Genomic DNA, 13,839 nt, shown 5'->3' with positions numbered 1-13,839 from the left:
TACATTATCATACCTGCCTAAGGGTGTTTTTTAAATCTTTTTTTTACCCACTCATAACAAACGAAGAACTAATTTTATAACCTTGAAGCCTGAGTTGTTGTGGGAATGGCAGGGAGCAGTGGTGGAGGTGAAACAAGTAAAGGGATCTGTAGCTAGATTATGTAACATTATTTTACGTAGCAGAAATCTATCAACAAGGCATATGATAACTGATCTCTAGCTACTGTGAAGCTAGTTCCCCCTTTTTATTTCAGAATCACTTCTACTTGAAACAGTTCTGCGATTTTCTGTTGTTCCAGGGGCTGTAGAGTCCACCTCATTTACGTCATGGAACTGAGTCCACAGAATGCACAATGGAGAAACAACCATGCATCCTCTGTGCTACAGTGTAGAAAATTAAGTCATTCAGTGTACTGAGTTTAAACTACAGCTTGCAGTTGAGCAGTTGTTCAAAAGTTGTAATTGCAATTTTCACTTACTGGCCACAAGCCTTTCCCAATGTTGAGGAAAAGGCCAGCAATGCAAAATCCCCACAGGCAGGCTGGCGCACTCAGGCCACCCTCAGGTCAGAAACATGGTGGTCAGGAACATGGTGGTCACCAGCACAAGCAGCACGTTTACTTCCAAAGGAAATGAAGTGTTTTCCTGTTCCTGTGCAGTAGAAACACTGCCTCATTTATTTACAGAGCTATTGCTGAGAGCGGGCCTGCCATTGGCAGTGACATTGTAATATAAAGGGGCTAATAGGTGTCTTTGGGAAAAGCAGTGGTAATTAGGGTCAGGAACTATGCCTAGGTCCTTTTCAGATCCCTATGCTGCAAGTACATATAAGCATCGACTACAATAAACTCTGAAATGTAAAGAGGATGTAACCTCGTTTATGCATTCAAGGGAGGAATTCTGCTTGGTTAAGCAAATGTTATTTTGTGTTGTGATGATCAATCACATATCTGTGCAGTGTAGAAGACATCTTGCAGGAACCCTCTGTGCTATAGTGTAGCAAATTAACTCGTTCAGTGTAGTGAGTTTAATCTACAGCTTGTGGTACTGTGAAGAAAATGCAAATTCCTGCTTAAAGGCGGATAAAGGTTATCTTTTTACCGTTGATCTTTTTTGCCTGTGATTTGCTGTTTTAGTGAACATCAAATCATCATACACAATATTGTGATAGATGTTCAGTGTGCAATTCAGAAAGTTGGTATTGATATAACTGAAGGGATTTCTTAATAGCAACTCAGAGTACAGAACATTTGTTCTCCCTAGAACGTGCGCTCCTTTACGTGGCTGTTATTAATACAATGTCCCTCAAGCTACTGATGTGAAAATAAGTACATTTTTCAGTACGTGTCTAATAAGTTTGTTTTTTATTCGAATTTAAAACATGCTAGTTGAATTCCTATGAAGTTGCAGATGGGGAGTGAACATTAAGTGGAGTATTTAGGTCAAACATGGCTAGAGAGTGGGGGTATAATTTGACCCAGGCTAGGGAGGGACAAAGGGAGAGAACGGAACAGGTGAAGGAAAAGGGGAAGAGGTGGGGGAGAGGAAGAGGGAGGGAGGGAGGGGGAGAGGGAGGAAGGGAGAGGAGATGGGAGAGAGAGGAGAGAGGGAGAGAGGAGGGGAGCAGAAGAGGAGGGTAAGGAGGGAAGAGAAGAATGCCGGTGATGGGAGGAGAGGCAGAAGAGAAGATGAAGGGGTAGGGTAGGAGGAGAGGTGGAGGTGGAGGAGGGGGGATTGGGAACAGAGTGGGGACCGATAAGCAAAGACAGGAAAACTACTCCATCGGGAATAGGGTGGAGGTTGGAATCTGGCAAGCTGGCCAAGAAAACCTTTGGGCGCTAAACAGGCGCCTAGGCCTTCAATATGGCGGGCAGGAAGCACGTACTCATTTCCAGCCAGTGGTGTGCCACCCGCCATATTGGATCGAGCTTCTCTGCGGGTTAGTTCCAGTGATCTCCAGACATTTTGTCTAGAAGGGCAGGAGATAGACAATGACCAGAATGTATTGGAGTAACTAGGTGTAGGATTTTTAATTTTGTTATGCAATCGCTTCTCACTCACCTCCAAAAAAAACTCTAGATCCCATCACATGTGAAGAGTCCTGAACATGCTCCACTGTGGAAGGTCTGAGTCTATGATCCCCTTAACCTTGGAAGTTCTTGAGTAAGAGCCACAGAGAAGAAAACAATCACACTGTCTCCCACTCCTCATTGCAAGGATCAAACATTGTGCTCTGTTTGTTCACATTGCCAGTGATCAAGTGCTGTCCAGTAAGGATTGGATGCTATCTCCCACTTCCAATTGCACTGCCAGTGATTGGATATTGGACCCTCCATCAGTGCATTATCGTGGAGCCAACTGCTCCTCCCCTCATGGTACCCCAAAGTGCTGGAAGGACAACTGTGAAATGAAAGGAGGAGGTCTCCGCCTCTCCTTTAAGACAGACAGGGTATATGGAAATGGAGAGGAAACAGAAAAAAATAATATTTCTGGGACAAAGATTGGGAAGGATAACTCTGCCTGTGCTTGAGGCATGATGGGCCGAATGGCCTCCTTCTGTGCTGTATGATTCTATGGTATTCGCTGTCTCTGTTCTCTCGCTCATTCTTTTTGCAGCTGTTGTACCTCGAACAATTGAATAATGGGCACTTGCATTAGCACAAGCGGAGCATGTTAAGCAATGCTACATCACTCCTGCTAGCAGGGTTATGCCCATAGCAGGAGTGTTCCCGTCTGCTTCAGTACTGCACACATATGTACTCTGCCAGCGCCTACACGTTGGCGTTCAGTTTTGCTTTTATCAGCTGCACAGATTGAAATCTAGCACCATTTCTCTGGACATGTATAACTTGACAGGCACGAATGAAGCAAAGTTGTTTCATGCACTTTAAGGGAGAGTTGCTGCCATTATATAGGCTATCTGTGATAGGTGTGATGTCAGCCCAATCAAATGGAAAGATAAATTGAGAGTTAACTGAGGATATCAATCAGAAAGATGCGGCTTTACTTCTATATCATATCATGTCATAATTGGTTGTGTAACCTGATAGAGCTCCACATACTGGATTTAATAGTGAAGGGACAATAACCACTGAGTTTGTGATGTATGGGAGGACACAATCTGCATATAGTGAGACTTTTAAGCATTGCAGCTGATATGTCATCTCCCCAGCTATTTGGGTTCAATCTTGCTGCTGCAGCTAATAGTTCAATCACAAGCTGAAGGAGAAAGGTTGACAGAGGTCATCCCTGCCTGCTTCCTGAATGAACTGCTGTTGTCTGGGAATCAATATTATTTACTTTGATCGCTGTCTTTGGGCAGGGTTAGCTCCTTTCATCATTTTAAAATAGGCCAAAATCATATATTTTCTCAGGGTAGCAAAGAAAACAGACCAGCTCCTACCGAACTCCCCTTAACATGATCGAGGGGGGGGGCAGTCGTAATATACTTTTTTTTGCATAGATTTCAAAGACCCTGTTTGAATCACAAGGGAACAGAAGGCCTTGAGAATATATTATAAGAAATGGTAGTCCTAAGGAGAGACTGACTGTATCATGCTAAAAATTGTTTTAACATAAATACTTGGTACTTTAAGGTGAACATACAATGAGGATTGAATAGAGGTAAAATTCTTCTTCCTAAAAAAGGGAGTATGCCTGTTTTTCTCTAAAATTAACAATCCTTTAATCTTGGGAACACATCACTTTCTGAGAATGCGACTTGGTTAGCGGTTCATCAATCACATAAAAAAACAGACATTGCCTGTCTCCTGAGGAACTTCACCATGTACATAACCCTTTTCAAGATTTTAGTGCAGGAGTAAATTAAAGGAATGATGTGTACTTACTTCTACATCAGCTAGCTGCAGTTTTTATTCAGTTTCCAAAAAAAAAATTGTGATGAGAAGACTCCACATGATGGAGCCCTGCATGTATCCATTTTAATAAAATTACTACATTGGATGATATAAGAAAGTCTGCTTTGAGAAAAGGCCTTTTGGCCAATAAAGCCCACTTCATCCATAGTCCTTGAATGATTATTCAATTGATCATCTATTCCATGAGTGTAAACCTTCCTCACTAGTCTCACATAAGGAACTTTTTCCTAATGCCTGTTGAAATTTCATCCATCAGTGACTTCTAAAATTTTAATGACTCTCTTTGATATCTGCGCCCTCGAATGTTAATTTGAAGCATTCTGTAGAATGCCCTTAGGCTCCCCCCTCCCCACCACCAATTGGGCTTACCAGCCTATAATGACCATTTTGTGCCTCACTCCGCTTTTAAATATTGGAAATACATTTGCTACCTCCTGGTATTACTCCAATATTTATGGAGCACAGGACATGGGATTCCCTTAAAGTGGTATTGAAGTCTCTCAAAGTGGTTCACATAATGAATTACTTTGGAGGGCAGTGAATGTTATGATGGAGATCAACAAGGCAGCCAATTTGCAGCAGCAAAATCTACAAACAGCAATGGGAGGAGTGTCTAATTAATGCTTTTTGGTGATATTGGTTAGAGGATTAAATGCTGTTCCCATTTATTATTAAGAGTATAGCTATAGAATATTTAACATCCACAGAACAGGCAGAAGAGACCTCAGTTCAGTGCCTCATCTGAGGGACAGAGGCACATCATCAAAAAAAATTCTGCTATATTTACGGTCTGATTACAGTTCTTTTGAGGCTAATTTTGTTTTGCTGCCGCTGTTGAATATTTGCTAACAAATGTTGGATATACAGTTGAACAGGGGAAATAGTAGATAGGTACAAGTCCTATATTGACAATCAAATTATTTATTAATAAAGGAAGAACAAATATGTCTGTATATAGGGGTAACTGCACATTTTTTTTCTCTTGTACTTACTTATTCACTATCATTTTCCTTTTGTGAGCAGCTGCTCTGATACTAATAGCACGTGGCAATATATGAATGTTGATTTACTGGAAAATGATGACTCTCATCTTTTTTCTTTAACTGAGTTTAATGGTCCAAGCAGTGGTCTAAAAATGACCAGATGTTATCTTTAATTGAACCAAACACAGGCAATGATTAGAGATGAGTGAAGCCTTATACTTTTCCAATTTGAGGTCAGTTTGACCTGAACTAACTCCAGGCCACTCAACATGAGCTTCTCAGTGAATTGCTGAAACTTCCAAAACAAAATGTACCTCCTCGCACCTCCAGCTTTCTTTTCCAGATGGTGCAGTTTTTTTTGGTGAGCTGTGTTAGTGGCCTTTTTTTTTAACCAAACATGAATTTGAAGTTATTCAATTTAAACCAAGTTTTAATTCAACCTAGTTGAGTTGACCAATTCCCCAAACTTATTTTGCTTCTGATTTGCTTCCAACTCATGAATGTTCTATGGATTTTGATGGAATTCTGTAAAAACATGTTTTCAGAGTATTTTCAACATCATAGCTCCCTTTAGAGAATGGTCTTTAGTCTGTACAGGATGTGTGTGATCAGCATTCCTTTTATTGGGAAAGGGAGCAGAGCCAGGTCATTCTGTCCTAACGACATGACACACAAGTGATCTGAATTGTTTCAATGTGATTTGTGTAATTATGATGAGTGTTTGTAAATAAAACAACGGATGGTTGGCTGAACACGCTTTTCATGACAACAGCGTTCATTTAATAAATAAAACATGAAACACATATTGCTGAATTTTCAAGAGCTCCCCTTTATCTGAAGATAAACAGATAAAATTTATAGAATGATATAGCACAGCTGCTTTATCAATGTCCTTCCCTCCATCATAAGGTCAGAAATGGGGATGTTCGCTGATGATTGCATAGGGTTCAGTTCCATTCGCAACCCCTCAAATAATGAAGCAGTCGAGCCCGCATGCAGCAAGACCTGGACAACATCCAGGCTTGGGCTCATAAGTGGCAAGTAACATTCGCGCCAGACAAGTGCCAGGCAATGACCATCTCCAACAAGAGAGAGTCTAACCACCTCCCCTTGACTCTCAACGGCATTACCATCGCCGAATCCCCCACCATCAATATTCTGGGGGTCACTATTGACCAGAAATTTAACTGGACCAGCCATATAAATACTGTGGCTACAAGAGCAGGTCAGAGGCTGGGTATTCTGCAGCGAGTGACCCGCCTCCTGACTCCCCAAAGCCTTTCCACTATCTACAAGGCACAAGTCAGGAGTGTGATGGAATACTCTCCACTTGCTTGGATGAGTGCAGTTCCAACAACACTCAAGAAGCTTGACTCCATCCAGGACGAAGCAGCCTGCTTGATTGGCACCCCATCCACCACCCTAAACATTCACTCCCTTCACCATCTGCGCACAGTGGCTGCAGTGTGTACCATCCACAGGATGCACTGCAGCAACTCGTCAAGGCTTCTTCGACAGCACTTCCCAAACCTGCGACCTCTACCACATAGAAGGACAAGAGCAGCAGGCACATGGGAACAACACCACCTGCACGTTCCCCTCCAAGTCACACACCATCCCGACTTGGAAATATATCGCCGTTCTTTCATCGTCGCTGGGTCAAAATCCTGGAACTCCCTTCCTAACAGCACAGTGGGAGAACCTTCACCAGACGGACTGCAGCGGTTCAAGAAGGCGGCTCACCACCACCTTCTCAAGGGCAATTAGGGATGGGCAATAAATGCTGGCCTTGCCAGCGACGCCCATATCCCATGAACGAATAAAAAAAGGAGGCCATTTGCCCCATCGTGCCTGTGCCAGCTCTTTGAAAGAGCTATCCAATTAATCCTACTCCCCTGCTCTTCCCCAAGGTCCTTGCAAATTTTTCCACTTCGAGTATTTATCTAACCTGCCCTCTTCCGGTTTTAACGGAGGCAGGATGAGGGGCGGGCGACCAACCCCCACTCAGGAGGCGGGTTAGTCAGTTAAAACTTTCAAGGAGGCTGCAGGCTTCCATTTTTACAGATTTTTTGTTTTTAATCTCTGGGGGCTGGAATTCCTGGACCTTCTACTTCACTCCAGAGGAGGCGAAAAGGCCCAAAGCACCAGGTAAGTGTCTTTATTGCACTGCTTGTGGGCCCAGAGGAGCAGGAGTGCTTCCTCCACGCTCAACAAGCTTACCTGCAGCGACCCTACAAATGCGATCGACCAACACCCCCACGATCTCCGACCCCACCCCAATGATCTCCGATCCCCCCCCCCAAATCTCTGATGCCCCTCACGATCTCCAACCCCAGCGATGAACCCCGACCCCAACCCCCCCCGATGAGTGAGGCATCCCGATGACTGATCCCCCCCCCCCCCCCGATGACCCCTGATGTCTGACACCCCCCCCCCCACCGATGATCCCCAATGACTGAACCCCCCTCCCGATGACTGAGCCTCCCCGATGGCTAACCCCCGCCCCCCCCGGTGACCCCCGACCTCCCTGATGAACCCTTCCCCCACCATCTAACATTTACCTTTCCACGTCCTCTCCCTGGCTGCTCTCCTGTCCGACTGAGACCAGCCTGTCAATCAGGCTCGCCTGTCAGGCGGGAAATGTACAAAAAAAGAATAAAAGACTTCCTTACATCAAAATCGTAAGGACGTCCGATAAACTTGTACTTTCGGGTTTCCTGTCAGGAATTCCACCCCCCTCAATAAAATCATGCCCTATATCTTTAATCATCCAGGAAGCTCTAGCTTGGATGCCCTTCCTTTCCCCCTCATGGGAATGTGTCTAGTCTGTACCCGAACTGTCTCCACTTTGAAGGCTTCCCATTGCTCATTTACTGTTTTACCCGCTATTCTTTGATTCCACTCCACTTGGGCCAGATCCCTTTTCAACTCACTGAAATTAGTCCTCCTTCAATTGAGTATTTTCACATTTGATTGTTCCTCATCCTTTTTCATAACTACTCTAAACCTAATGATTTTATGATCACTGTTTCCCAAATGCACTCCCACTGAAACATGCTCCATTTGCCCTACTTCATTCCCCAGAACTAGATCTAGTACTGCTTCTTTCCTTGTTGGGCTGGAAGCATACTGATCAAGAATGTTCTTCTGTACACATTTCAGGAATTCCTCCCTCTTTTTGCCCCTTACACTGTTATTTTCCTGGTCTATATTAGGATAATTGAAGTTCCCCATTATCACTACTCTAAAGTTCTTGCATCTTTCTGCAATTTGTGTGCAAATTTGCTCTTCTATTTCCTTCCCAATTTTTGGTGGCCAATTGTACACTCCTGTGGTAAAAGGTAACAATTCAGTCAAGTCTGGTATTGCATAACTAGTATATATGTCCATTCTTAACCTTATATGTCTGCTATAAATGTAGTCATTTGAAGGAAGTAATTCATGAGGGGAAAACAAGCAGTGGTGGTGATGGGGAACTGGCTATTTATCTAGCATTGTCTAATATGTGTAAGTACTGTATCATTGAGAAAAGAAAAGAATTAATGAAGTTTCCTGAAATAATACAGGCCAGAATTGGTGAGTAATTCATTGTGTTAAAGAAGCACAGCACAATGGGTTACGATGTTATAAGCTCTATGACTCAAGCATCCCCCACCCCCCGCTGAAACTGCCCTATTTCAATCTGATTTATTTTTCCACCAACAGTGGAGAGAAAAATGTGGCAGCAGTGCTACACTAACAGAGAATATAACAAGTTTTTGCACAACAGGTTTCAGCCTTAGCTCAGTGACAGCACACTTGCCTCTGAATTGGAAGGTTATGGGTTCGAGCTCCACCCCAGAGTCTCAAGCACATAATCTAGGCTAACAATCCAATGCGATACTGAGGGAGCGCTGCACCGTCTTCTGGATTAGATGTTAAACTAAGGCACTATCAGCCCTCTCAGGTAGATGTAAAAATATTCCATGGCGGTATTTGAAGAAAAGCAAGAGAGTTCTCCTGGTGTCCCAGCTAATATTTATCCCAACTTCACTAAAACAGATTACCTGGTCATTTATTTCATTGCTGATCGTGGAACCATGTTGTGCACAAATTGGCTGCGTGTTTTCCTATATTACGACAGTGACTACACTTCAAAAGTGCTTCATTAGCTGTGAAGTGCTTTGGGATGTCCTGAGGCAGTGAAAGGCACTAAATAAATGCAAGTCCATTCTTCCCTTCATACCAAAAGGAGCCATATATAATGTAAGATGTAGGCAATGTGCTGGCAACCATGATAGCCTTTCTGGTTCAGATATTTGTATGCTAGCCCTGGGATTTGGAGGGTACCTCAGAGGACATACATGAACACTTACTCATCTGCTACCACAGTGCTTTCCTGTGAGGTTAAAGGTTACTCTGATGGGAGCTTCATTTGTGTAGAAGATTTGGAAAGAAATAAACCTATCTATCCCAAGTAAGTTTGCTATTATTTAGTGGAAAATTGGAGCTAAATCACTCAGGCTTACTTTACTCATTTACTAACACTAGAGGGGAGATTTTCCTTGGCCACCTGGGTGCAGCGAATATCGCAAAATCGGGCAGGTTCCTGTACAGGCATGTGCTCCAACCCACCCGATTTTCCAATACTCATTGTGCCCAGGCGATCCAGTGTGCCCGGGCACAGACCCAGGTGAACCTCCCTTTAGATGTCAACAGCACTTTAAAAATATTGTAGAATTTTATGATAACAAAACTTACCGATGATAATTGGCGTCAGAAGGTCATGGTGACCTTAACGTACTGTAATACCGATCCTTTAAACTACGCAATGCTCAAGAAGTGCTACATAAACTTGTTCATCATAACATTTAGATGGAAAAATAGGTTGACCTGTTGAACTTTTTCCATCTCTATTCCACTCTCAATTGAAGTGACAGTGTTTAGATTGAGTTGATCCTAGTGCAGTTTGAATAAGCTATAAAATTAGTGCTTCTACACAGAAGTCACTCAAGGACACTTAAGAGCAGTGATTGCAAAGCGTATGTGTCTTTCTGTCTCTTTCTCCTCTGGCTGTGTGTGGGCTGACTGATGGCAACATAAACACAAGAGCTGCATTAGGCAAAGAGGCAGTCAGAGATGGTTGTATATTCTATCACTGTGCTGCTGGAGTAGGGCAGGGATAGAATGAACAGAAGCAATGATAGAGTCAGGGTCATGAGCATAGAGAGAAGCGGTGGTAGGAGTAAGTGCAGGAGAAGGCAGGGCAGTCACTGAGTGGAATCGCATTTTAAATGACAAAAAAATTATTTTAAAAGCAGTCATTGAACGAACAGCTGGAAGGAAGGGGTTCTAGTGGGTGCGTCGACCATATTGCCATGGAAATGTGAAATCAGATGAAAATGATAGCTTTGATTTAGATTGCTGTTCTGAAAAGTAGTTAGATAATAAAACAAAAGTAGCAACATAACAACAGCACCTGCACTTCAGAGTAATTGCCAATGAAGTGATTTGTGATGTTTCAAGGCACTATATGAATGCAATTCTCTTCCTTTCTTAGTAGAAGTAAAGAATATGGAAAGTACATAGAGACACGAGTAGGCCATTCAGCTCCTCGAGCCTGTTCCACAATTCATAGAATCATAGAAAGGCTACAGCACGGAAGGAGGCCATTCGGCCCATCGAGTCCGCACCGGCTCTATGCAAGAGCAATCCAGCCAGTCCCACTCCCCAGCCCTATCCCTGTCGCCCTGCAAATAATTTCCTTTCAAGTACATATCCAGTTCCCTTTTGAAGGCCATGATTGAATCTGCCTCCACCATCCCCTCTGGCAGTGCATTCCAGATTCTAACCACTCGCAGTGTTAATAAGTTTTTCCTCATGTCACCTTTGGTTCTTTGCCAATCCCCTTAAATCCATGCCCTCTGGTTGTTGACCCTTCCGCCAGTGGGAACAGTTTCTCTCTATCTACTCTGTCTAGACCCTTCATGATTTTGAAGACCTCTATCAAATCTGCTTGCAACCTTCTGTGTTCCAAGGAGAACAACCCCAGCTTCTCCACTCTACCCACGTAACTAAAGTCCCTCATCCCTGGAATCATTCTAATAAATCTCTTCTGCACCCTCTCTCAGGCTTTCACATCTTTCCTAAAGTGCGGTGCCCAGAACTGGACATAATACTCCAGTTGTGGCCGAACCAGTGTTTTATAAAGGTTCAACCTAACTTCCTTACATTTGTACTCTATGCCTCTATTTATAAAGCCCAGGATCCCGTATGCTTTTTTAACTGCTTTCTCAACTTGCCCTGCCATCTTCAACGACTTGTGCACATATACCCCCAGATCTCTTTGTTCCTGTATCCCTTTTAGAATTGTGCCCTCTAGTTTATATTGCCTCTCCTTGTTCTTCCTACTGAAATGTATAATTTCTCATTTTTCTGTGTTAAATTTCATCTGCCACATGTCCGGCCATGCCACCAGCCTGTCTATATCCTCTTGAAGTCTATCACTATCCTCCTCACTGTTCACTACCCTTCCAAGTTTTGTGTTATCCTCAAATTTTGAAATTGTGCCCTGTACACCCAAGTCCAAGTCGTTAATATATATCAAGAAAAGCTGTGGTCCCAGCACCGACCCCTGGGGAACACCACCGCACACCTCCCTCCAGCCAAAAAACAAACGTTCACCACTATTCTCTCTTTCCTGTCACTTAGCCAATTCTGTATCCATGTTGCTACTGCCCCCTTTATTCCATGGGCCGCAATCTTGATGACAAGCCTACCATGCAGCACTTTATCAAACTCCTTTTGAAAGTCCATATACACCACATCAACTGCATTGCCCTCATTTACCATCTCTGCTACTTCATCAAAAAACTCTATATCAAGTTAGTTAAACACGATTTGCCTTTAACAAATCTGTGCTGGCTTTCTCTAATCAATCCACACTCGTCCAAGTAACTGTTAATTCTGTTCTGGATTATCGTTTCTAAAAGCTTCTCCACCATCGAGGTTAAACTGACAGTTGGTGGGTTTATCCTTACACCCTGTTTTGAACAAGGGTGTAACATTTGCAATTCTCCAGTCCTCTGGCACCACCCCCATATCTAAGGATGTTTGGAAGATTATGGCCAGTACCTCTGCAATTTCACCCTTACTTCCCTCGCAACCTAGGATGCATCCCATTCAATTAGATCATGGCTGATCTGTATCTCAACTCCATTTACCCGCCTTGGTTGCAAATCCATTAATACCATTACCTAACAAAAATCTATCAATCTCAGTTTTGAAATTTTTAATTGACCAGCCTCAACAGCTTTTTTGGGGAAAGGGAGTTCCAGATTTCCACTATCCTTTGTGTGAAGAAATGCTTCCTGACATCACCCCTGAATGGCCTAGCTCTGAATATTTTCTCTCTCTCTTTCTCTACCCTGTTAAATCCTTTAATTATCTTAGTAGAAGTAACAGAGGATGATCATGGTACATCAACTTGCCTGGCTTGGTTGGGGGTACTCCGAGGTGCTGGGGCATGTATTCTAATGTGTTGTCCCAGTAATTCATTTTATTAGTCAGCTTCTCCCTCAATTCAAGAGACCTTGGGAGCTCTCCCCTTATTAATATAGTTGACTAAAATCTGTTAAATCTCTCACCGATATAAAGTTACTGGTTTAATACAATGCATTTGTTTCTGTGTAAATAATTATTTTGTTCACCCAATAAAAGTAATTTTGTTTCCTCTGAAATACTGAATAGCTTGTATATGCATTATTTATAATCTATTAAAAATCTGGTATATTCATGCACTTTAGGGTTGCCAACTCCGGTTGGATGTGTTCTGGGGTTTCATCACATGATAATTGGACCTAGGCATCAAAAGCCCCCAATTTAAGGCCACACATTCTGTCCTTATTTTTATATTATACTTGAATTTTATGTTATTATAGTCAATTTTGGGTGGCATTGCACACAGAGAATCAAGAGCAAATGTCTTCATCAGCAGGTTGTTGGAGGATGGGGGTAGAAAGGGAAGGCGAAGATGGGGAGAGGGCGAGTAAGGGAGAGGAGGGTGACAGGATGGGGTGGGGGCAGGAGAGGGAAAGGACGGGGTAGGGAAGAACGTAGGGAGAGGAAGAGGAAGGGAGAAGAGAGAGGGTGGGGAGAGGACAGGTGGAGGAAGGAGAAAGGAGGAGGAAAGGAAGTGAGAAGACAGATGGGGAGGAGGGGAATGAGGGAGGGAGAATGGGAGGATAGATAGAGGGGGGAATGGGAGGAGGGGAGCAGGGGTGGAGGAGTAATAGGGCAAGAGAGAGAGGGAGAAGAGGGAAGTGGGGGAACAAGAGGAAGGGAGACAGGGAGCGAGAAGGGGTGGGGAATGGTAAGTTCTGACACTAGCTGTATATAATACAAATATTATTTATTTAAATATAAATAAAATATACATAGAATTTCATCACAAACACCAAATGGATATTTTATTAAAAATTTACACCCTTAAGAAAGAAAATATAACCCCGATTTTAGTCATGCCCATTGCTGCCCAGGAACGATGTGGGCGGGAGATTAAAATGGTGGCCGGGCATTACCTGCTGCATTCCCACAGTGTTTGCGCCCCCGCCATCTTAACTCCTGGGTTTTCCGATGATATGATTCTTTTTCTATTGTAATCTTTTAAATTCATTCTCAGGACGTGGACGTCGCTGGCAAGGCCGGCATTTATTGCCCATCCCTGGTTGTCCTGAAAAGGTGGTGGTGGGCCTTCTTCTTGAACCGCTGCAGTCCATTGTTGTTTGTAGTGGTTTGATATAACTGAGTGGCTTGCTAGGCCACTTCAGAGGGCAGTTAGCAATCAACAACGTTGGTGTGACACCTCACTCCTGGCTCTCCCAGACCCTTGCACCCCGCCAATGCTCACACACTCCTCGGCCCCTGCTCCCAAGCTTCAGGACCACACAACCTGTCAACTCCCCACTACTGTTGCACACACTTCCCAGAAACAACCTTTG

This window comes from Heptranchias perlo, chromosome 1 (assembly GCF_035084215.1).
Source record: "Heptranchias perlo isolate sHepPer1 chromosome 1, sHepPer1.hap1, whole genome shotgun sequence".
In the NCBI taxonomy this organism is placed as follows: Eukaryota; Metazoa; Chordata; class Chondrichthyes; order Hexanchiformes; family Hexanchidae; genus Heptranchias; species Heptranchias perlo.
The sequence above is the reverse complement of the archived record's forward strand: the minus strand, read 5'-3'. Positions refer to the sequence as shown.